Here is a 26,273-nt window from a genome sequence, read left to right as displayed (position 1 = left end):
GTCATACCACTATTAGTGCTCTTAGGACTGAGCCCAGATTCTCTGCTTCCCAGACCCATGGCTTTTCCCCCACTAGCTCTCAAGTAATTGTATTGGTGAGTAAAGTTCTCAGTGTGCAGATTGGGGCTGCCAACTCCTTGGGTATATGAAGTGTCACATCATCTAAAGTGAGAGAGGGAACTTACTTGGCATGTATGTGATCCTGAGGCGAGGAAGTCTGTCCCCTTTAACTTGGCATGATCCTCTGCCACCGAGGCTGGGTGGCCACTGCCCATTTGGGATGAGAGAACCAACTCGTCAGTTGGGTGCGATCATGTGGGGACCCTGGAACTATATATAGTGGCTTTAGTTATGTAGATAATTGCCCAGTGTTTGTTGAGAATCAAATATTGTTTTGTTTAGTTGCGTTATGGCCACATATTAGTCAGTTAATGAAATTACCATTTTTTGAAACTAGGCACTTAGTGTTTTGGAATACATTTTGATCCATTTCTTAATTCAAACAATACCTGTATCACTTGTATCTTCATTTTCTACTTTCAGATTTTAAAATATGGCTGTTCTTTGGGCTGGAAAAAAATCTTTGACAAAAATAATTTGCGTAACTGGATTTAACACGTCATTTACAAATTCTATGGCTTTTGGTTTTAAGACTTGCTAATAATAAGCTATATTAAGCCAATGTTTTTGAAGGTCTATTAAGGTCTAATAAGATGTTACATTCCATATAGAATAATATTTAAATAAACCTAAAACAGATTTATATTTTTCTTTTCATGTATATGTGTGGGTATGTATTTGCTGGGGGACTGAAGATTGCTTATGGAGAAGACAACCCAATCCCCAAATTCTAAATGTTCTCGTTATTCAGTTCAGTGTTTTTTTTAAATCAGAAATTCAGGCTGATCTATTTATATTAGCAGAATGTACTATCAAGTTAATCTTGTTTATTTCTCAAAGATGTTTTAAAACCTTAGAAATATTAAAGATTTAAACCCTAAAAATTGGTATGGAAATGATGAAATATTCCATGTTATTTTTTCCTTCTCTCCCAGAGTGATTAATTTCACTTTCTGTGCCTTCTTCCATGAACCATAATGCTTTTGCTGAGATTCCTAATTCAGTGAAACCTGTTTAGGGGATCATCTCCGTTAGAAAGACAGCTGCCGAAAAGGCATTCACTTTCTGAGCATGGATTTTAGATCATGGCCAATCAAGACTCGGAACTGGAAGAACACCTGTCAGAGACGTTTTTCTACAAAGAGATGGTCTCTTTAATCAGATTTCATTGCACTTCAGAAAAAGGTTCATTTTAAAATGTGGGTAGCATGGCATCTGCTTTTATGATTCATCGGCACCATACTTTTAAAGCTGAAAAAACACTTTAGAACATATTTATGACATTCTTCAATGACAAAAGAAATTGCAACAGTGTTTAAAAAAGAAAGACTTTTCCAGAACATTTGATTTGAAACTTTCTATTGTGAAAGAAATGTTAAAATGTATTTCTGAACTCTTTTGTGTGGCTGTAATTAACAATAGGAATTCTTACTGGCAAACTTCTAAAATGTCTAAACCAAATTGTGAATTTGGGAAGCTTTCCTCTGTTGAAATTTGTTGCATTGATCTGTGAACAGTGCAAATCATTATTGATAATGACTGGTGTTTAGAGAAACTACACTTGATTTTCAACTCTGCTCTAATTAAAGGTACCGGTTAAATACATAAAACCCAGGTACTTTCTCACATCTGCAGGCTACATTGAGTGTAACTATTAGAAGACAAATTTCATTTTGCAAATTGTAATTTAATGGTGTAACTGTGCAGACTGGAATATCAGTTAATTTTCAAAACATTTTATTCTACACCAATTAGCTCAGGTCCTGGAGGGCAAAATGACAAGAGGTTACTCGTTCACTATGTATTTAATTAATTGAAAAATGCTCAAATTGCTTTTACAGTTGTTATTAAAAAGTAGAATCAGTGTTGCCAGTGCTCAACCATAATTGGAACCCCAGGGAATTAAATATTTAGCATTAGTAATGTAACAGCACTTAGGACACAAATTTCTATTTTCGTAATGAAAGCTATACACTGTGAGTGCAGGCGGCTGAAACGACAGCCGTGACAAGTGAAACGGCCTGGGATATTTCAATAAGACACCTCATTGGACAGCAAGTCTTACTGCATTACTCGTTTGTAAGAGATCTGCAAGTTTAATTCCCAATAGAAACCCGTTACCCAAGTATTTAGATTTCTAATTGCATGCAGAATGAACAGTTGGGCAAATGTCTTGCCATAAATGGCTGAAATGTATAGCGCTTTCCAAATAATCCTATGTAAGTTCATGCCTTTGTCAATTTAAAAATAGCAGAACTGTCAGGGAATAAAGATCTTGTTTGTTTTAAGTTTAATTACATTTTAAGCATAAATGCTTTCAGTGTTACAATGAGAAAAGTTGGATATTGGGCTCTAATGAGCTGCAGTGGTAGAGGCTGGGGATCCCTAAGGGACTCCTTCCGTAAATTAACTGGATAAAAGTACTCGGTTAGGGTAGAGTTGATGGCTGAACTGTTCTTAAAACCCAGTTATAGAGCTGTCTCTTGCTCCTGTTTTCATTCTAAACATGTCCTGCAGAGACTTTAACAGTTGCCTGTTACAACTGTTCAACTTGTCAAAATGTATTATATTACTCCATTAATAAATACCATTAAAGGGTATTTGACTCCATTTCTCATTTTCAGAGGAGATCAGGTTGATAAACACAACTGGCTTACATTGGCCTTATTTTAATTTGTTTATGTCATCTAAGTAATATTGAAGGTCCATGGTTTGAATTTTGCAAACATTATTTTCCTAGGGATGTAAAACTTACAAAATATTATAGACAATGGAAGCAATTAGTGGAGGCCGTTTATTGTAGAATCTTTGTCCCTGAGAGATGTTATAACTGACATTTTTAGCCCACATTCGAAGTATTTGTAAAACGATAGCTAAGTGGACACTCTTCAAAGCATAACTAGGCTAATTTCTTTGCCAGTCTTTCTATCTTTTCTTGAAAAAGAAGTGTTACAGGATAAATTGCTTTCATAATTTTCTTTTGCTTATAATAGTTTGTATGTCAGTTTTTTGAGAATTTATTCGGACTGATTCTGATTTCTCTTCTATTTTATTTTTTGTAATTTTTAGAGCAATGCATACTTTAAAAGAAAAGAGAGACAAGAAAAATGTAGATGTTTATTTGATAAATTCTCCCTTTTCTCCAGTCCCACTTACCTCCTTGGTTGTCACCTCTGTTAACAATTTGATAGCATATCAAACATTCATAACGATTTTTGTGCATATCATACATGTGCACATCCATATATATATATATGTGCAAGAATTACATATAACATATTTAAAGAACATAATTTGACTCATTCCATAGAAGCCTGAGACTTGCTTTGTTTGCCCACTTAATTTATCATGCACATCTCTGTATATTGGTGCCCATTGTTTTTAATAGCTAATGTCATTCCAGGTAAAATGTATTTATTTATTGCCTACTGATGCCATTGAAAGTCATCTTCAGTTTTTTGCTATGGCAAATAATGTGACAGTGAACTTCTGAGTATGCCTAAGTGTGTGTGTTTCTAGCACATGGTATGTGTGCATTTTTGTGTGTCTATCATAGTAAACCATTGAGCTAATGTCTATTGAATGGTCACTCTGTGCCAGGCATTATTCAAAGCACATTACATATATTAACTCATTTAATCTTTTCAATAATGAGTTAAGATGTATTATTATCCTCATCCCTATTTTATATAGAGGGATGCTGAGGCTCAGAGAGGTTAAGTAACTTGCTGGGATAAATCCTGACAACAAATATGTGTGCATATTTTTATGCATACTTTAAACTTGACAAATTCTGGGAGAGCCAAAATTTGAATGTAGGCCTGTCTCCAAAGTGCCATCTCACATTATATTGTCTTCTCAATAGACCTCGGGAGCCATAGGACGATATTTTTATTTTTTCTAGGCAGTGGGAGAAATTTGCAAAACTGCTAACTTACAAATGACGATAGCTTTTTTAGCAATATCCTAGGCTCTGCTTTGATAAGTTAAAATTATACTCAACACCTGCGACTATAGTTCTCTTGTTTCCTGTTGGTGCTATAACCAATTACCAAACAATGGCTTAAAACAAAAAATATTTATTCTCTTATAGTTGTGGAGGCCAGAAGTCCAAAATGGGTCTTAAAGGACTAAAGCCAAGGTGTCAGCAGGGCTGGTTCTTTGCGAGGCTCTAGGGAGATCTGTTCCTAGCCACTCTCAGCTTCTGGTGGCTGGCTATATTCCTTGGCTTATGTTAATAATTTGAGTTTAAACACTGTTTTATTTTGTGCTCTGTATGATCTCAGGTTCTTCCTGATCCCCTTTTCCTGTTTGTTTAGGTCTTTCCCTTTTATGGCAGAGGGATCTCCTTACAATGTCTTGTGGTCTTGAGAAATCATCATTAAGATGAAGTTACCAAAAAGCAGATTGGAAGCTCTACGTACATTCATGGAGCTTGTTGGTGTGTAAGTTTCACTTTAGGATGATCAAGTGGCAAGCAGAGAAAAGGAAGGGGTCAGAGAGCCCCTCATTCAGCATGCTCCATTTTCAAGCCCGACGCCTTGCTCTAGCCCTTCTCTAAGGCTATAGCCTCTAATTTAATTTGTCCTGGCCCAGAATGTTGCCTGGATGCCCAGGAGAGGGGAGGAGTTCTGAGACTGACTGCCGCCTACATAGACTTCCAACCTATCTCCAGGGCAGCCCTCACCCCTACTCCACAGCAGACCTGGTTCCTTCCATTCCTGAGCCTTCAGATGCCATGGGGTCTGTTCCCATCGTGCTCCTCCCCGCAGAATTCATCTTCTAGTTTCCTTTGCCTTGGGAGCCAAATTATCACTTTACCCACTCTGGATTCTAAAATTATTTTGATGCCCTTTAAAATGACTTTGCTATCTTTTGTGCAGTGATGTCTTCATCTGTTCTCTGTGTCCTTGTGCGCTGTGCTCTTTTTCCTTTCTTTGAAGTAATTTAGGGGATTTGAGGAGAGAAGGAAGATTAAGTGTGTGGAGTCCATTCCCTATAGCTAATTTTTCACTAGTTGTCCACCCATCTTCCAGAAATTCCTGTAATGTCTGATGGGTTGATAGCTCCTTTCCTGCATGCAGTGATGTCACGGAAGTATTTGTTTTCATTCTCCAATTTAACCTGGAACTTTGTCATCTTGAAGTGAAAGTCTGCCATGCTTTCTTATCCTTACCAGAATAGCATATTTATTCAAATAATATGAGGGTATTTTAACTTTTTGTTTTGAAAATTTTTAAACTTATGGAAAATTTGCAGGGGAAATGTTATGAATTTGTACATATTCTTCACCTTGATTCATCACTATTTCACATTTTGTTACGTTTGCTTTCTTTCTATCTAGCTCTCATAGATCGCATGTCCTCCTCCCTCCAAATACCTTAACAGTACAATGATCAAATTCAGAAAATTTAACATCGAGACAATACTATTATCTAATCTTTCATTCATATTCAAATGTTACTATCCCCCAAAAGTTATTATTTTCCCCCAGTCTAGGATCCAATTGAGGATCACTCTTTCATTTGTTGTCATGTCTACTTTAGAGGTATTTGAAAAGTCATCTGTGATCTAATGGATATGGATATAATACACTTCTAGATTTTAATAAAAACAAAAAACTTTAAGCAGGAAAGAACAAAAGGGGATTGGAACCAGGGCCGTGAAATCCTTACATCTGAAGCATCTCAGGGGAAGTGGTTTTGGGTGAGAAGAGGAAGGAGAATGAATGTGTCCAGGGAAAAGGGGGCTAGCTCAAAGGAAATCTCATTGGAGTGAAATCCTGATGAGGAGTCTCTGTTGGGTCCCACTGGCTTGGAGATGAACGGTAGAGCTCAGGAAGCAGGGCAGCCCTGGGGCTCAGAGAAAATGCCTTGCTGTCTGAGGGCTCTCTAGTGCTGAGAACACACAGCTTTGTTGTGTATCTACATCCCTCTTTATGCCACTGAGCATTGCCTCCGGGACGGTGACAAAATACATCCACTGTCAAACTCATCATCTTTGCTCTAAACGGTGTCTGCTAGATCTGTGCTCTGCTGGAGTGTACATCCTGGGGAAGAGAGAGAGAGTGCACAAGGGGACATAGATGAACTAGATGGCTTCAGATAGAGATAAACTCTGAGCTCCCCTGGCTAGTCCTGTCAGTGGGATCCTGGCTTTTTGGGCCCATGACTGGCCCGATGCTATTGCCAGTTGCACAAACCCTTCACATGCATGTCCTGACCCTCCTGCTAGTTTGTATACGCTACAGAAGCTGTTTCTATCCTTTGAAGAGAGCTGTTCTCATAGTGCTGTGTATATAGTAAGCAGGCATCAGTATGTGCATGCTCATGGAAAGTTCGAGGCAACCCCAAAGGACCGACTCATGGATGGACTCAGACATGCACTGTGGGGCTCAGTGAGAAGAATCAGTGGCCTGGTGATGATATCTTTTCTTTCTCTTTTTAGTCTTAACCCATGCCAGGTAAAAAGGAGTAGTAGAACTAAATTGCCTAACTGTAACTAGGATATAACTTAGAATTTCTGCACCTATGAAAAGACTGAATTCCAGGGAAAGGAGCTGTGTAGGGACTGGCTATGCAGGCAACAGTAGAAAGGCATATGGTAACCACCCTCGCGTCCCCTACCGTCTCTTCTCATTTTCTGACTTGATGGAGAAGGTTATCCTGGTGCTAATTTTTCAGTTGTGAAAACTTCTGAGACCTTTTATGATTTGAGTCTATCTACCTCAGTTTCATCACAGACAGAATAGCAGAGAAGGATCTCAAGGTTGCTGGGTGCTTGTGCCCTCAGGACCCTGCAGATGCATGAGCTAATGATCTCCATGTGAAAGCTGGAAGGAAGCAGCCTTGACGGTGATGCCTGGAGAGCCATCCGGAGATGTTTTGCTGTTGCTGTTTGACTTTTCCTGCTTCTCCTAGTTCTCTCTCAACCTCTGGTCCTTATGCTTTGCCTGGAACTCTTGTCTCTTCCTTCAGGTCTCAGCTTAACTATCACCTCCTCAAAGAGCCCCTCCTGGACCTCCATATTCTCTTATCACGTATTTCCTCTCCTCCTCTCTAGGCTGCAAGCTTTGTCTTTAACCCCTTTACTCAAATTCTGGCACCTGCTTGATACACATTTGTTGAATGAATTTAGCAGGACTAAATTGTTCTAGACTGGAAGAAGGGTGAAGTTTTCCTTCTGCCAGACCGAGAGGAAGCTGCCATCAGAAGCACCTGTGTTGCCTTGTAACGTGCCAGATCTGGGACCACATAGTGCTTTATGAGGGAATGAAACTGGGATCCACATGGAGATGAAGCTTCTGCCTGCTCCTCACTTCCCCACATCTGTGCTCCAGTTGTGATGACTTAAGCTCTGTCCCTTTTGGAGGAAAGTGTATAAGTCAGTGCTCTCTTGTTGGTCATTGATTCATAATGTTAATTAGAGTTCACGTTTGCTGAGCATTTACTATGTGCCAGGCACCATACTACATGCACAATATGCATGATCTCATTTAATTCCCATAAGGGACTGGGTTATCCCTATTATTCCTATTTTTACAAGTGAGGAAACTGATGCTCAGAGAGGATGAGCTCATGGGTTTCATGAATGAACTAGGACTTGGATCTAGGTCCGTCTGATGCCAAAGCTTCTGCTGGGATAGCCAAGTTTGGCTGTTTTCTGTGGGGTTTTTCTCCCTTTATATTTCAGCATCACAGATTCGCTGGCTGGAATCACGGAGGTCATTCGTCCGGTCTAAATCCTGTTGGCGGTGAGGAGAAAATATAAACCTGACATTTCTAGCCACTGATCATTTGCAAAGTGAGCACTGTCATTTTGCAGTTGATTACTCACCTGAAGGTAGGACTCGAATCTGAGGCTTACTAAGGCAAAGAGGAGCATAAAGCTGGCCCCAAATCACTTCTGGCAATGCTCACAGCCCTTTGCCCACAGAATAAAGGGAACTGTACTCGGGAGTGATATAAATAAATACAGTGGCTCGCCTGAGAGGACACTTTGGGGACCTACCCAGACATATTTTTCCTTCTGACTTACAATTAATGTGAAACACCTAATATTCCAGTGGCCAGCTTTCCAAATCCCCTGTGTCACTGGACTTTTTGTTAAATGCAGCACTCTTGCACCCCCAGACTGCAGACTCAGGGAACAATGTGGAAGAAAAATAGCAGGACATGGTTCCAAGATTAACTATACAATACAAATTTGGGGCTTAAAATCACAAGATGTTTTTCACCATTCTTACCCCCAAGTACATCTACTTCCACAGTTCCTTAGGTCTGAAAAGATTTGAGGACAAGGGGGAAACCACTGAAGTAAGTAGGTTTCACATCCTGGTGATGTTTTTGTAGCTGCCACATGTGGCCCAGTGTTAAATAGCTGAACATTTCTGCTTGCTGGCAGCCAGAGTCAGCCCTCACCTCCTAGGGAGCTCCTTTTGACATCAAAAAGCATTTCATGGAGTTGCAGAGGAGAAGGTTACCACTTACACTGCCTGAATTCAATTTCCACCTTTGTGCTTTCTGGTTATTAGGGTCATGCAGGAGACGAAAGTGCAGAGGAACTTGAGGGATTTCTTCAGATAAAGTGCTGGAAACCCCTGTACTTGAATGAGAGATTCCATTCTCCTTGAAGCAACATTTTTATAAGGATAACTAAATGTAATTTCAAATGGGAAGGTCCCTATATCAAATGTGCAAGGTATACTGAATTAGTCAAGGAAATCCTTGTTATATAGAAAAGCTCATCTCTTTGCATCTCTCAGAAAAAAAGCAGTCACTTGGAGTGTTTTCCACTGTAAGTCAGTTCCGCTGGTGGCAGGCAAAGCCAGCCTGAGGACCAACTGCAATGTGCCATTTACAAACTGTCACAAAAGCATGAATAGGGTTGGAATAAATATAAGCTAGCTGGGCATCTCCTGATCTGGGAAGTCTTGACAGTGGCTAGCCTGTTGAATTTCTTAATTTTTTTCTTTTGCCTGTTTTAGTTTCTCAGAGTTCAAAGAGGTCTTGAAAGTCTTCTAGATCATTTTCCATATCAAGAATAAGCCAACATATTTTTTAAAAGGAATTTTAAAATGAAATAAAAATACAAAAAGGAAAAGAAACCAACATAATCCTTATTTTGTTCTACTGTATATTTTAAATGAAAATTTAAAGTGATTCAACAACTGAACTTTTGAAATATGCAAACTTGGCAGACTTCTGAGCATAGCCCCATAGGTAACTAAGACAACTTACTTGAACCAATTTAATAAGAGATTAGCTTAGTTTGTTACATTAAAGGAACAGACTTATTTTTATTTTAAAACATAGCAGACAAATGTTTATTGCACATCACCGTGTGTGAAACTACGCTAGATGCTGTAGGCATCGCATGTTAGGGCAGAATGACTGCTGCGAAACACTGGAGATACTCTGCTGTCTTTCCTACTGCAGTGATATACTGCAGTCTTGAGTGAATAGGTTACAATTATCTTGGGTAAGAGGAGTGGGGTAGGAGGGGTGGGTAGGAGGGGATGGCCTTGGAGCAGCGCGTGCTCTTGGAGCTGTTCCACAGTGGTGCTGAGCTTGACTGGAGTCGATCTTTTTCACTCTGTCTTTGCCTCTGCCTTCTAACCTTGTGAGGGACTCTGGTTGGAACTGAGCTGGAGATTTCTCTGCGTGAAGCTAATTGGCCCATTTGGGGCTTAAATCCAGATTCGTCGACTTCTTAGCACCTTTCTTTAAACAACTGGGCTTGACACTTTGGATGCAAATGCTAATTGTTAATCATTAGGAATGGCTTTCTCCAAAGGGGTCACAGAGGCAAGGGAGGTGCTAGCTTGGCACCCCTGACTCACCCCTACAACATGAGCTCTCGTTGTCCATGTCTGAGCGAACAGAGGTAAGACATTGTGGGCCTTTACGTCCCCTCTCATTTTCTAGGGGATGGCGCAGAGGGCAACCCACTCCATGACTAGCTACTCCATCATCATGCATTTATCAGGAGTTAAACAGTACCTAGAGATTGCACAGCCACTGATAAATATGTGTGAGCTACAGACCTAGCTTTTTGGTAGCAACCAAAAGGCTTCCATGGTGACTTTTTGAGGAAAATCTTGTCTTCCTCTGAAAATCTGTGAATCTATAATGTAACTCAAATTTTAGAACCTAAAAGGTGATTCAGTTGTTGGCTTTTGTTAGCTCAAGATAGAATGTTTTCCTTATGTTCTTAAATAACAAAGCCTGAATGTCACAAGAAATATAGAGAAATATTGACTTTTTAGTGAATTCAGAATTGTTGAGTAATAATATTCAAATGCATCCAATATGCACAATAGCCAAATCTCTGATAGGCCTTAAATTTAAGAGATGAGTGTCAGAAGGGCTCGTCAACCAATTTTCGGATCCAGAATAGTAACTATGCAGGAACTTAACTCCTATCCTCCTGCCATGTTCAAACAGCTGTCACTAATCCCTAATTCTCTGAGCCCAGATGTGTCATCAAACCTTTGTTAACACAAAGTTCACATTGGGTGATTAGAACTGGCCCTTGAGATGACATTTATATGGCAGCTCTGATATAGGCAGTTTCGTTCAAGGAAATTTCAGTGTTTTGTGTTTTGATAGCCCCATTCTCTTTACATAACTGCTTTTGTGTATAACTTCAAAATGGCAACAGTTTCCAACCTAGACTTAAAACATGTGCTCTGCTAGCTGCAGGAAGGAAAGGAGTTTTTCCAAGTCCCATGCAGTTTAACATCACAATATGATGCAATATATTAGTAACTGACTTTTAACCAGTGTTAACTAGGCCTTATTAGTTTGAAAAGAGAACTATATTCAATCTTTTAATTGAAGTTGCATGGAAAACCTATTGAGTGGGAAAGCAGTATTTTTAGATTATGTTTTAATTCCTTAAGATGCATGTCCTTTAAGTATAAGCTTTAAAAAGTATTAAGCTTTAAAAATAAAGCTGTGTGTGTGTATGTAGTGTGTGTGTTCACAACTGAACTAATAGTACAACCTTTTATTGAGCCCTTAACTATTGCCAGCTACTATGTTAATCATTTTAAATATGTTTGTATTAGTTTTCCAGGGCTGCCATACTAAAGTACCACAAACTGGGTGGCTTAAACAACAGAAATTTGTTTTTTCCTACTTCAGGAGGCTGGAAATCCAAGATCAAGGTGTCGGCAGATTTCGGTGTCTCCTGAGGCCTCTCTCCTCGGCTTGCAGAGGGCCTCCTCCCTGTGTGTGTGCATGTGTACCCAAATTTCCTTTTCTTGTAAGGACACTAGTCAGGTTGGATATGGCCCACCCTCGGGTCCTCATTTTAACTTAGTCACCTCTTTAGAGGCCCTATCTCCAAATATAGGCACATTCTTAGGTGCTGAGGATTAGGGCTTCACATAGGAATTTGACAGGGGGCAGGGAATACGGAGAGGGGAAGAGGGAGGTAATGATTCAGTTCATGACTGTGTTGAAGCCTCACAACAATTTTTGTAATAAGGATGCTATCATTATCTCCATTTTAGAGATAAATAGAGTCATTTGCTGGATGACCTTCATACAGCAAGCCTACATACCAGGTACATGCTCTGTATTTCTTAAAAGCTCTGTAGGTTAAAGATATAATTTAGTTCACAGAGTGAGTTTCAAAAGGCCCATTGGAATTTCTAGATTCCTTTCAAAAGAGGCATATGTAGCAAATTTGTTCACAGAGCTCTGTTAACTTGCCGGTTGTATGACCTCTGGCAGGTTCCCTCACCTTTTCCACCCCTGGTTTTCTTGTCTATAAAATGGGGATATTAATAGTACCTACCTTAGAAGACTTGCAGGAGGATGTGCGACAATTCACATAAAGTCCTTGTAACGATGTCTATATATAGAAAGTTTTAAACATATGTTAGTAGCCATTATTATTTATAATTACTGTTTTTCTGAAAACAATGTACTTTCAGAAGGGGACAAAGTGACTATCCATCCATTTTAATTTGAAATTGTTATTACCTGCCAGCTATTCAGATCTATATATTATCGCAGGTTTAGATATCATGATTTTCAGTATGATATGTCATTTTTTGTTATGTTATGTAAATTAAGTCAAAAGCGATTTGAATCACTGGTCGCGTGTCATAAATGTGACACAGCACTGAGAATCAGTCGACAGTGCCTGCTTTTAACATGTATAATCCCAGCATGTTTTCCTGGGAGCTGGGTGACATGCTATGCTGTTGTAACAGCCCAACAATTTTTTGGGGAGTTCAGAATAACCATAAGAGATTATAATCATCCCTAAAAACCAGCTTTCAAAAGTCCCCACCACAAAATGGCTCTGCAATCACTCTGTTACGCTGAGGCCTAAACTGGGTAAATAGAATGTTGTAGAATGAGATCCACAGGAGCCTCTAGTGAAAGGTGAAAGATGGCTTATCTTTCTCAGTAAAGGCTTTTGAACTCTTGGTCTTCAATTTTTAAGAACAGATTGAAGTCAAATCAAATGAATTAAGGAATATTTGAAGTGCTTCGTCTATCCTTAGGTTAGGTAGGCGACTGGAGAGTCTGTACATTTGATTATTGTTTTATGAATATTGTTTTTTTATTTAGAGAAACTAATTAAAATAAATGGTCTAACTTAGATATATTATTCTGATAAAGACATGATGCAAAATTTGTATATTTTTTACAACAAATTTTTCTTAGTGTAAGGCCATGGCTGAAAGTACAGAACTCTGTTTTTGTCATTGATGAGACACTTAGGGGAAGAGAAAAATGAACCTAAAAGAATTTTGTATTTCAATCTCCTTTCTTTGCAGTCACTGAAAAAATGTATATACATTTTTATGTCTGGATAAGAAGTTTCTCAGAGATTCAGCCTCTGAAGGTGATGCATAGCTGTCTCTGTGGAGTGCTGAGCACAGCTCCCCACCCAGTTCAATGGGACAAATGTAATTGGGTGGGGGAGTGTGTGAGTACTAAGTTTACAGGCTTAGTGCACACAATAACATGGGAAATGCAGCCAGGAAACAGGAAAACAAGAATGTAATGTGGGGTTGCATGGAATATTCCTAATTTCCTATATTCTTCCCTTCATTCAGAAGTTGAAGATTCATCATTCTGTACTTCAAAATGCATCATCTAACCCTGAAATTAAACATATTTGGACATACTTAACCAAACAAAGGGCAACTTTATTGTATAGTAGCTTTGTATAATGAGAGCAAAACAAATAAGAGGGATACACTATTTAAAAAATGATAGACATCACCACCATTAAAAAAGTTGAGCTTTGTTGTTCATGTAAATAAACTATTGTGGAATTCGCTGGGTTTTGTTGGCTGCTGGTGTAAGTCCAGGACAGTATTAAAAAGTACCTTTGTTCAGGTGTCTCATTGGGATTTGACTGCTTCAGAGTGGTGACCAGGCCTTTCTGAGCAGGTTCCCACTTCCCTGTGACACCTTGAGTGTCATACTCAGGGGCCAAGTTTTCTCCTTTTGATAAATAGACATACTAGCTCACACCACTGTAATCCATTCCCTGAATGTCTGGTGTCCCACAACTTAACAAAGTCTTTCTAATGGCCCAACAAATAGGGAGTTATTGGCATCAGTAAAAATAACCATCTCTACTTCTTGAGTGTCTGCTATGTGTTAGGCCTTTTATATGTAATTCTTATATGATCCTTTGAGCCCTTCTGTAAGGTAAATATTATTCTCATTTTGTAGACGAGGACCTTGAATGTAGCAGAGACAATACTATATGTGTTGAGCAAATCCCATTTTGTAAAGACTGTGCTCCCCAACTCCCTTGGGAGCACACGACTAGTTTTTGCAAATGGAAATGGCATGCGTCACTTTCAGAGGGAGCATAGAAGAGTGGGTATGAGCCACCACTCTCTCCTCCCCTGTCATGGCAACTGGGAACCTTGCATTGAGCCGGCAATGTCACCAAATAGAGGCTGGATTGCTCTATTCGAGGACAGCCACTTTGGTGAAAACGCCCAGTTCACAAAGGACTTAATGTGAGTAAAACAATGTGTAGTATATTTAACCACTGTGGATTAGAGGTTTTTTTGCTACTGAAGCATAGCCCAGACTGTCCTAACACACTGAATCCCAGAGAAAATAAGTCACCAGGTCATAATTTCATGTTCATAGAACTCCCACTCAGATCTAGGGCTACCAAACACCCTTTATCCTTTCTAATGTTACCTCTTTGGTTAGGACAGGATGGAAAGTTGGAGTCCAGAATGCAACATTTTAGTCCCTCTAGAATTACATGCTGGTATGGGACATCACACTAATTTTCTTTGTCTTCTTACTTCTCACCAGTTCACAAATGATGGTGAAAGGAAGCAAGTTGGTGGCTGGGCAAATGGATGTCCAAAGGATATTTATTCCTCCTACCCCAGATGGTTTAACTTGAGCCACCCATCCACACCCATAGCCTAGATCCATCTTAGGACCAGGGCATTTCCCAGAGGGCTGAGTGCAGTAACAGAGGGGTCAGGACCATGGATTAGAGAAATGGCAGGTAGGGTCCATGTGGGTCTGGGTTTATAGAATTGTAATTCCACTAGAGCCTCTACACAATGCCAAAGGATATCATGCTGGTAACATGGTGGGGCCACAAATATGACTGTGCTGTCCAGCATGGATTATACCAGGTTTATAGGTAGTTATTCACAAAGATTTGGTGATTTATACTGGACACTCATTCATGTGTTCATTCATTGGTCATTTTTAATGTTTCCAGGTGTTAGAAAAAGAAAGATGAGTAAAACCAATGTCCTTGCCCAGCAGGAGACAACCATCTTGATGTTGAATCTGACAAGTGAACAATTATAACACAGCACGACAGTTACCACACTTTATGGAGACAAGCATGTAGTGCCATGTAATTGCCACCGCAGGCCCCCTGAGTCAGCTGGACTGGGCATGGGCAAGTCAGGAAGGTCTTCCCGTAGGAACAGCCTCAGGGCAGGGTCTTGAAGCCTAACTAGTCCAGGCACAGAGCTGTGCACAAAATCATAAAGTCAGTGCCATTCTGGCATTGAGGTTCTCTAGGGCATCTGATCCTTAAGCTCAGGGCCTTGAACCCACACCATCCATGGATAGGTCTCATGGGTTCTGTAATACCCCTGAAATGGACCCAGAATTTTTCCATCCTCCATATGATTCACTACAGTGACTGAATTTTTTTTACTGAAGTATAGTTTATATATGTTATATTGGATTCAAGTCTGCAACACAGTGATTCAGCAGCTATATACATTATGAAATCCTCACCCCAACTATTGTAGTTACTAAGCGGTGGAAATTTTTAAATTCAGTCTCTAGTACCCTGCCTACCACTCAGAAACGTGCTGGATGAGTCTATGAAAGATTGGGGTAAAAGAATGGTAATTGACAAAGGGATGAACCTTCCTAGAAAGGTGGTAAATTCAAGGATGCTCTGAGACTTCTTCAGGGGGAGGAGATGAAATTAAGAAATTTGAATGAAGACATTAAATTACTTTGAGGTAGCTTTAAATAATTGATGACATAGTTTTAAACATTTTGTGAAGCATGGATCATCATACTTGCAAGCTTTCACAGCTCTGAAACTTAAATACTAAAGAAAACTCAGTCATCTAAATTACAGAGCCTCTAAAACCTTCATGTGCATATAAATAACCTGGAGATCTTGTTAGGATGCAAATTTGGATTCTGCTGGGGGCTGGGATAGGACTGAGATTCTGCATTTCTAACTAGTTGCTTGTGCCCAGACCTCACAGTAGGTAGCCAGGCTCTAAAATACATAGCTTCTGAACATTTCCCCCTTATGCCTGGATCTTCTGCTCACATGATCCGTTAGTATTTATGTGCATGTACACACATGCTTTATATATGGCTTTGTGTTTCTGCTCTCTAAAATAGGAATCAAGAAATAGGCCATTGTTGCAGAAACCACAATGTATTTCATGGAAAACCATTGGGTACAAAGGCAAAACACTGACAAATTGATATTTTCTTGCTCGGTCGTGCCTGATTTAAGGAAATAAACCCCAAATAGGCTATGTGAATTGGAAATTGACTTCAACCACATTTAAATTGTCCTCCTTTAAAATATTAGCAGTTGAGTGTGTAAACCAGTATTTAATTTCTAATCAAAGGTTTGCAGCAAATGGCTTATAAATGGAAGAAATGAGGGAAGAATGCTTCAAAATGTTTCTAGTAATAGAAATGGACATAGGATATTCTATTTCTTTAAATGGCAGACACAGGCCTCAACTAAGTCATCCGACTCTGGGAGGAGGAAATTGTATGAAAAACTGACCATTATTTAAAAATCCAAGGCCAGCACTTCTCTGCCAGGGATCATAATAAATATTTTTTGATAGAAAAAAGTTGAAGATCCAGCTACATTAAGGGAGAATTTATTAGCAGAATAATTGTAGAAAGAGGACCCCCTTAAGAACAGCTTCCAAAATTCCATTATCTTAACTGTCACTCGCCACTTTGAGTTGTCTTGGCGCTGTGTGTTTTCATGAATTACCCGAGCTGTTTGTTTTTCCTTTATCAGTCATCACCCTGTCAGCTGGGCCATTCATAACAACTTTTGGCAGCTCATCAGGGGAGTTCAGAGCTTGAATAGGACCCTATCAACTCTCACACCTCATTGTGTGAAACTGTTTACCAGCATTGCCTTTTTCTGTAAATATTACAAGCAGAGCCCTGAAAGGAGAGAAGTGTGAAAACGAAATGGCCTAACCTTGTAGCAGTTGGCTGAGATGGCAGATCTGGGTTGCCGGAGACTTTACAAGTCCTTGTGATTCATTTATTCAGCTGAATAATGCCTGGTCCCTGGTCTTGAAATCTTGTACATACTGGTTAATTAGATGATATTTAATTTGACTTAACATCTGTGTCAGTTTAGTGAAAGTGAGACTTTGTAATTAGTGGGTACAGATCGGCTTTCTGTCATAGTCTACTCCCATACTCTAATTTAATGCACACTTTTTCAGTGTATTGTCACACTTGATGGGCTGAATTTCCCCCCACTGTCTTTTATGCTTGACTAGTAACAAGGTGGCCCAGATTATACAACCAATAGCAAATGGACTCGGTCTCCTGGACTTAACGGCGCAAAGTTTCTGCCAGATTCACCCATCAGAAATAATTCCCTATTTGAAATGAATGTCAGTAATTTTCTCTTGATGCTAACATCACCAACCTGCAAATGGGCATGATTTTTTTGTCTTTATTTTTACTGGTTATTATATGTGCACAGATTTTAATGTGTCAAATAGTTCTAAGTTTTATGAAGAAAAATTGGTCTCCCCAGCAGCCCTCCCCAGAAGCAACTACCCTTGGCTCTTGTGATTGATTAGTTAGAAAACAATTTCATGGTAAGAAATAGGTTGTTTTGCTTTGCCTATTTTTAAATGTTATATAAATGGAATCATATTTTTGTGACTTGCTCCTTTCACTTGACATTACGGTATTTTTTTTTAAATTAGTCTTTTTACAAATAAAAGTATTTGTAAAAAGCCAATGAAATGCTCAGGCTTTAAATGTACAGTTCAATGAGTTTGAACAAAGGAACACATCCACATAACTGTACCCCAGTCAAACTGTGGAATATTTCATCACTCCAGAAAGTTCTCTTGTATACCTAAGCAGACAGTTCCCTTCCAGGAAGTAATCATGTTTCTTATTTCTATTATCATAGCTTACATTTCTCCATAATGTAGGTACTCTAATTAGACTTCTAGGAAGCTCTAGAACTTTCTATATGGCATCATACAGCAGGTACTTTTTTGTGTCTGGTATCTTTTGCTCAAATTAATTTGAAACTCATGCAGAAATTGATTCCTTTCAATTACCAAACAGAGTTCCATTGTGTGAGTGTACTACTGTTTATAAATGTATTTGTTTGATGGTCATGTACAGTTGCTTCCAGTTTTTGGCTATTGGGTTGTGTTTGTGTTATCAAGTTGTAGAAGTTCTTGTATAACTTTGTCAGAAATAGGTTTTGTGAATATTTCTCACAGGCTGTTTAATCGTTTCATTTTCCTTATGGTGTCATTTGACGAGCACAAGTTTTAAATGTGGATTATGTCCAATTTATTATTATTTTTATGACTACTGCTTTTTATTTCCTGTCAAAGAAATCTTTGCCAACCACAAGATTATGCAGATTATTTTCCTATGTTTTCTTTTAGAAAACATCGAAGATTATAATTACAGTTTCAAATTTTACATAAAGGCCTTCTACCTCAAGCTAATTTTTGTGTATGGTGTGAGGTTGAGGTTGAGGTTTTTTTTTTTAATATGGATATACAATTGTTCTAGCATCATTTGTTGCAAAGCTTTTCTTTCCCTATTGTGTGTGTGTGTGCCTGCTTTTTGAAAAGCAATTGACTGTAGACGTGTGGATCTATTTCAGGGCCTTATGCTGCTTCACTGACTTGTTTATCTATCTTTATGCAAATAACTCAGTGTCTTAATTATTGTGGTTTTATAGTAAGTCCTGAAAGCAGGTGATATGTCTTCCAAATCTGTTCTTCTTTTTAACATTATTTTTTCTATTCTTCCTCTTTTGCATTTTCATATATATTTACAACCAACTTGTTAATTTCTACTAAAAGCCTCCTGGAGGCTTTTGTATTTTGACTGGTATTGCTCTGAATCAATTTGAGGAGGATTGACACATAAACACATAAACAATCTTAATTTTTTCTGATCCCTAAGTGTGTTATGTGGTTTAAGTTTTTATTTAATATCTTTCTACAATATGTAGCAGTTTTCAGAATACAACTCTTACATATATTTTCTTAAATTTATTTTTGAGTGGTTTATGTTTTTCTTGTGATTGTAGATGAATTGCTTTTTGATTTCATTTTCTGTTTGCTAGAAAAAAATTGAAATGTAAAAAAATTTTTTTTGTATTTTGACCTTGATTCCTGTGACTTTGTTAAATTCACTTTTCAGTTCTAGTAGTTTTTTGGGGATAGATTCCTTAGGATGTTTTACATATACAATCATGTCAACTGTGAAAAAAACAATCTTACTTCTCTCTTTTAAAATTGTACACCTTTATTTTTTTCTTACATTGTTGTACTGTCTAGGACATCCAATATATTGTTGAATAGATGTAGAGAGAGTGAATGTCTTGTTCCTGAACCAAGAAGTATTCAATATTTCACTATTAAATGTGACATTAACTATTGCCCATTATAGGTGGATGAAATTCTTTTCTTATCCTAGACATTTTTGTTTTTCTGTTTTTTTAGATTTTTTTAAAAAGTATAATTGATACATTAATTTATATTGGTTTAAAGAACACAACACAGTGGTTCAACAGTTACCCATATTATTAAATCCTCACCCCAACTAGTGCAATTACTATCTGTCAACATAGAAAGATGCTACACCATCATTAGCTATATTCTCCATACTGTACTACTATCCCCATGACCAACTTATATTATGATTAAAAATGTGGAATGCTTTACAGATTTGTATATCATCCTTGCACAGGGTCATGCTAATCTGTTATTGTTTGAATTTTAGTATATGTGCTGCCAAAGAAAGCCCTCTTTTCCTAGTTTTTTGATAGCTTTCTCATGAATGGTGTGAAATTTTATCAAAAATGTTTTTGTATCAATAGAGATATACTCTTTTCTCTTTGATTCTACTAATGTGATGAATTATAGCTATTGATTTCATAATGTAAAACCAACCTTAATCTTGGCATAAGCTCTACTTATTAATGACATTTATCCTCTTCATATAATGCTGAACTTGATTTTTTAGTATTTTATTGAGGATTTTGTATGTTTATTCCTGTAGGATATTGTTCCATAATTTTCTTTTTTGTAATGTTTTTGTCAGGTTTTTATATCAGGGTTATGCTGGCCTCACAAAACACCTTGAAAAGTATTTCCTTCTATGTTCTGCAAGAGTTTGGTAAGACTGGTATTAGCTGCTTCCTTAAACCCTGAATACAATGTGTGAGTAAAGCCATCTGGGCCTGGGGTTTTCTTCACTGAAAGATTTTTAATTATGAACTCGATTTTGAAAACAGACATAAAGATACTTAAATTTTTCTGTTTCTTCTTGGTGAAATGTGCTTTTCAAGGAATTTGTCAATTTGCTCTAAGCTGGTGAATTTATAGGCATTAAAATCATTAATGCATTTGACTTTTTGGAGAATTGAACTCCTTTTCGTTATGTAACAAGCCTCTTTATTACTGGTAATATTTCTTATCTTAAGCTACTTCAGCTTTCTTTTCAGTAGTGTCTGAATGACGTGTCTTTTATCAAATTTTTACTTTTAACCTATCCAAGTCTTTATATTTAAAGCGATATTTCTGTAGACAACCTATAGCTAGATCTTGATTTTTATCTAACCTAATGATCTATCTTTTAATTAGTTTGGTTTACATTTAATTTGATTGTTGATAGGATCGAATTAAAATCTACCATCTACGCAGCTGTTTTCCATTGTCCTGTTTGTTCTTTGTTTCTTCTTCCCTTTCTTTTTGATTGGTTGAGCATTTTTAAAGGATTCAGTGTTATTTCCCCTATTGGATTATCATGTATACCTCTTTTGAGAAATCTTCGGTAGTTACCTTAGGGTTTACCATATATATATTATTTAATCAAGGTCTACCTTCAAATAATATTCTGTTTCATGTCTAGTATGAGGACAACATTAAATCCCCAATTTCTCACTTCTTTTCTTGCTCCAGTATTGCCATGTGTTTACTCTTTCATATGCTATTAATACATAACACTACTATTTTTGCTTTAGGTTTTTATTTTCTAGAGCGATAAAATAAGTGTTGAACTTTTTTTACCTTTAATTATCCCATCTCCGGTTCTCTTAATTTCTTTGTGTAATTTCAAGTTTCTGTCTACTTTTATATTTCTTTCGCCTGAAGAACTTCCTTTGACATTCCTTATAGTATGGATCTACTGGTAATGAATTCACTCAGCTTCATTTTTTGGCTTTGGTCTTGGTTTTCGGCTTGGGAAAGTCTTTGTTTCTCCTTCCTCTTTGAAAGGTATTTTTTGCTGGGTATATGATTTTGATTTGACAGGTTTTTGTTGTTCAGCTGCAGAGACATTCCATTTTCTTCTGGCTGGCTAGTTTTTGATGAGGAGTCTAATGTTTAATTTTTATTCCTTTATATGGAAGTCTTTTTGCACTGGCTGCCTTCATAATTTTCTCTTTGTCTTTGGTTTTCAGAAGTTTGAATATGATATGCCTCTGGTGTGGGGATTCTCTTGGGAAGAGAGCATTTATTCTGCTTTGTGATCTTTGAGGGTCTTGGAACTCTTATTTGATTCCTGTTACTCATTTTAGAAAACTCTTATGTATTATTCCTCCTCATCTTTTCTTCCTGGCCTGATAATCACACATAGGTTAGATCTTTCGGTATTGTCCCCTATCTCTTGGGTGTTCTGTTGTATTTTTTCCTTTACCTCCATCCTTTCCCACTCTTCTGCAATCAATGACAGAACTTTTATAAATCCAGTTTCCATATTTGTAAGGGTCTGATTGAAGATATTTTGATGCAGTTGTCTCTTCTCTTCTCCAAACCCTAGTGGGTTTGTCCTTTTAAAGTATTATTTTCTGGCACTTTAGGAAGGGGGTGAAAGTAGGTGCATGTATGCAATCTGCTCTCTTTACCAGGAAGTCAAGTTTGAATTTCATTATTTAAATTAAGCTTAAGTGATGATAATGACTAAATTTACTATAATCTTTGAAATGAACTAATCTACTATATCTTATTCTCACATTTTAAAAGTTTTACATTCTCAAAAATTAGAAGGGTCACAAATAATAATTAAGATGTATGTCAGTGTTGTAAATGCTGCTCTGTATTAACTAATTTAACTCTCACAACAATTTTACAATATTACCTTAATTTTTACAGATGAGAATAAACAGAAGCACTGTTAAATTAAGTCATTTGTCCAAATATGCAGAAATAAGAAATGACAGAATTTGGCTTCTTAACTACAATATTCTAAACTACCTTCAACAAATGGGAAGATAATGGCTTATAGGTAAATACCTTTGACTTTGGTCTCTACAACTGTTTCTTCATGTACTACTGTTACCTTCCCCAAAATCTTAATCTATTAATTAGCAAGCACATTTAGTGCCTGTTGTGTGCCTGGAATGTTTTTGTTCACTGTGGAGGTATGAAGAACTATAGCAGGGCTCTTTACTTCAAGGAGAATTTATCTCTCCAACGAGAAGCCCCCTACAAAGCTGAAAATAAACTTTATGGTATAGACTGGTATCACCACTCAGAAAAAAAGAAAGCTTGGTTTGATCTGGGTGCTCAGCAACCATGACAAACACAATGAAAACAATGTGGGTATTCAAGAATTTGCTTAGCATCTGGATTACCCAGGCTGCTTTTCATTTTTCCCTGTACCTATTTTTTGACCTTAATTCTTAGCTATTATTCTGTTTATTAATACTTCTTCCACAGCACAAAATTAGTGGACTGTTTATAAGTTTAAAAGATCTGTGTAAGTTTAAAGTGGGAAGACTCTCAGAGTCTTAGTCATACTGATACATAGATTTCAGAAGTTATATATACATACACCTTTTATCCCAACTATCTTCTTTCCCCATCAAGACAGATAACTGAGAATTAACATGTATTAACATTTGGTGTTCCCTAGTATTTCTGGAATAATTGGAGCAAACAAGGGTTTTAATAGATGCAATATTATCTTTAGATTGGCTAGCATAACATCTGACTCCTAAGAGGTATCTAACAAATATGTTTATTGCTTCACTAATTGAATGAATGAAACTGAAGGAATGTTGAGGTAAATCTTTTTATAAACTAAGTACAATATCCTAATGAGTTTGTATTTTAATTTGAAGAGATTTTCTGAATGAAACTCACATAAATATATCTTAGGGAGAAAGTTGTAGTTGATCCAGTATCCGTACAAGGAAGATCTATAAGATCAAGGGACTAGATCCATTCATACCTTATGACCATTTCCTCCCCTGTGCTGCAGACAGTAGGTACCTGATAAATATTTGTTGGATGGAAAAAATGAATCATCAGACAATATCTAGTTGATGGTGAAGAAAGTCCATATCCTATAGAACAACTTATCCCAAGGGTAGATTCTAGATAAGACTAACAGTAACAATAGGACAACTTTTCAGAAAAACTTGATAATGTAGTGTTCAGACTATGTACTCTGGAGCCACACAGACCTGGGATTTATTCCCATCTCTGCTACTTATTGCTACCTATGTAACTCAGGAAAGTTGTTTAACTTCTCCAAACCTCAATTTCCAATCTTTCAATTTGGAGTGTAACAATGTTTCATATGTCTGGTGTAAGGATTAGACAAAATACTCCACATCAAGAGTTTATGTCATAACCTACAGTAAGTGCTCAAAAACTGGTAGATAAATTGCTATTGTTCTACAGATATGCAGGAGTTGAGGCTATAACCATTTGGGTCTATAAAAATTCTTGACAAACTAAAACCATGCTTCTCTTTTCTTGCTTCAAGAATTTTGAGTGTTTGGCTACATAGGTATGTGGAAAGAAACAGGACGGGACAGGAGCTAGAAATCCTTTCCACTTTTAGAGAAATGCCCTCTATCAAGGATTTCTGCTAACACGCAACAATAGGTCCACCCTATCAGCTGAGAGTGAAAACAGCCTGAGACAATGGGATAGGACACAGTAATGAGTTCTCATTTGTCTGGTGTCAGCTTGCTGATGTGGTCTAAGGGTATGGTGTTCAATAATTCTTAGAAACTGATAATAATAATGCCATTTATGTGGCAGTTCCTTTTACAGTTTCCATAGCACTTCCACACACACAGTTTTAATTTCCACCACAGTGTTATGAGGAACCTGAAATAAACATTAGCATTCCCATTTTATAGATGAGTAAATACATTCTGAGACATGAAATGACCAGTCCCACACATCAGTCAGCTACTTAGTAATTGATCTTGAACTTGAACTCAAGTCCTCACTCTGGGTTTATTATTTTTCTTTTCCATAAAATTAAGCAGCCTGTTCGTTCTGCAGAAGCCATCTATTATGATTATTAAGTGTGCTTGCGAGCATGTTAGATCCTCAACAATTTGTGTTTATAAGATCATTTAGTAATCAGTAGTAGCCGCTGAAAGAGGCAGACTGTCTTTTAAACCTTACTATCTTTTTGGTCCAGCAGGGAACAAAGTTTGTCATCCAGATCTTTAATGATGCCCATAAGGAAACATCCACATCCTTTGGTTAAAAGACTGAATTTTCAAGGATCTCTGGGTGTCTGAAGGAGGCCATCGTTGTTCTGATGAAGTGTAAGGCTCGGTTTATTTGACTGGGCACTCCACCGAGGGCCTAAACCTGCTGAGCAGCACGGATCTGAGGACAGACAGCAGTGGGACTCTGGAAGGTGTAACTCCAGCAGCAGATGAGGTATTGATGAATGCTTCCTGCTGATGGAGTCCTCTTCATCTCTAAATACGTATTCTGAGTTGTTACCTGGAATAAATTCGATTATTTCTAATTGTCCTTGTTTTGAATGGAAAAGGGAGAAAATATGTAGCTACTCCTGGAGCAGTGCAGCACATATGTCTAAAGGGGACTATCTTTTTCCCTCATGAATAACAGTCATCTTTACAATTCCCCAAAGTAAATGATTTTTGTGTCATTGGCTTCCTATTTGTATGGAGTGGTGGTATCCTATATGAGTTTCCAGATGACAATTTGTTTCAGGAAGAATTCTCTCCAGAAACCATTTTTAATCTTATCATCAACTACCTTAATGAAGAATTAAAAGACAAACTGGCTAGGCTAAGTACACAATCAGTTGGCAATAGCTAATCTCCTCCCTTCTGCATTCTTAACTAACACAGCAGGTTGCATGAGAAAGCTACAAAGGGCTGTTGTCCATTCCAAGTCTTCCAGTGTGAGGGGAGCAGCGCTATCACAGTCTTATCCCATACTGAGCTTGTCCTGCGTATTTCCTTGAATTTGTGATTCCTGCACACACACACATGCCTTTTGATGAGATGATGATGGCAGTGATGAATATGAGAATGTCACAGCCACTGCGTATATTCATTCTCTAAATCATCTCATTTTATTCTGACAACAGCAATTTGAAATGGGAAGAATCATCACATTTTGCACATTTTGAAACAAGGACTTGAATAGATTATGTACCTTGTCCACAGTCAGACAGCTACTAGATGTCTAAGTAAAGACTGGAACTTAGGTCTGTCTCTCTGTCCAACCCAGAATTTTCAGCCATCACCCTCGTTGTCTCAACCAATGAAACAGCTTCCCTCTGGTAACTGTTAGAGGCTGGAAAACGTGGGCCAGAGAGAATTAAACATGAAATTTATAACTCTTTGTCTACTGAGATTCTTGTCTTAAAAGACCCAGAGGAAGATTATATTAATATATTTATTTAACATTTATGTACAATGTTTACACTTATAAATGCTTTAGAGTGAACAGAATGAGCAGACATTTTTGGGGGGCATATAATTATATTTTCTTTCATATTTATATATTCCTTTGACTTGTATAATAAGTTCTCCACTTGATCTTCTGAGATCATGTAGAATAATAACAAAATTTAAAAGGGGATTAATAAAAGATTATTTCATATCGCTCATTGAGAAAATGGACTAGGGCCATGCCAGTCTCTGTTCTTTATAAATACAAAAGAGCATAATATCATCCCCAGAATACTGTGTATAAACATCGGCTGTGTTTGTTTATGGTGCTTAAAAATACATACAGTTCTTTTTCCTTGTTTATTTTGTGGTTTTCACTTCCGCCCTTCTGGTGGTTGGGGCGCTCAATATTTTGGATGACAAACTATGGGGAGCATATCCCAAGTAGCCACACTATGTCCTTTCTTCGTTGATCGAGCAAACATCGTCTCCAGAGCTTTCTTGCCCAGAATTCCCTCTGCCTGGAAATTTTTCCCCCAAATGGACACTTAACTGCTGCCTTCTCTTCATTCAGGCCTGAAATCAAGTACACCTTCTCCACGAGGCCTGCCCTGACCCCAGATCCAAAAGAACCCCCGTTAGTGGTATATCCTGGCAACCTTGTTCATTTTCTCTTTAGTATATAATACTTTGTGTTAAGAACCCTCAAA

The 26,273-nt window shown here is 37.7% G+C and overlaps 1 long non-coding RNA gene and 1 other non-coding gene across 4 annotated transcripts in view; one reads left to right on the top strand and one right to left on the bottom strand.

Annotated features, from left to right (window-relative positions):
• The window catches only part of LOC108404974 (uncharacterized), a 55,294-nt gene extending 30,634 nt beyond the window's left edge, over nucleotides 1–24,660 (top strand). The window contains exons 7-9 of one of the 3 annotated variants that reach the window (XR_012127031.1): nucleotides 19,983–20,057; nucleotides 22,034–22,166; nucleotides 24,327–24,660. This is a non-coding gene — a long non-coding RNA (uncharacterized lncRNA). The remainder of the gene's footprint in view (nucleotides 1–19,982; nucleotides 20,058–22,033; nucleotides 22,167–24,326) is intronic. The other 2 variants (XR_012127032.1, XR_005056812.2) reach the window with 2 other exon arrangements.
• On the bottom strand, nucleotides 19,584–19,685 carry LOC118968936 (U6 spliceosomal RNA). Its single transcript, XR_005056819.1, has one exon. It is a non-coding gene; the product is annotated as a U6 spliceosomal RNA (small nuclear RNA).
• Nucleotides 24,661–26,273: the final 1,613 nt, after the last annotated feature.

This window comes from Manis javanica, chromosome 17, assembly GCF_040802235.1.
Source record: "Manis javanica isolate MJ-LG chromosome 17, MJ_LKY, whole genome shotgun sequence".
Taxonomy (NCBI): Eukaryota; Metazoa; Chordata; class Mammalia; order Pholidota; family Manidae; genus Manis; species Manis javanica.
The sequence above is the reverse complement of the archived record's forward strand: the minus strand, read 5'-3'. Positions and strand labels throughout refer to the sequence as shown.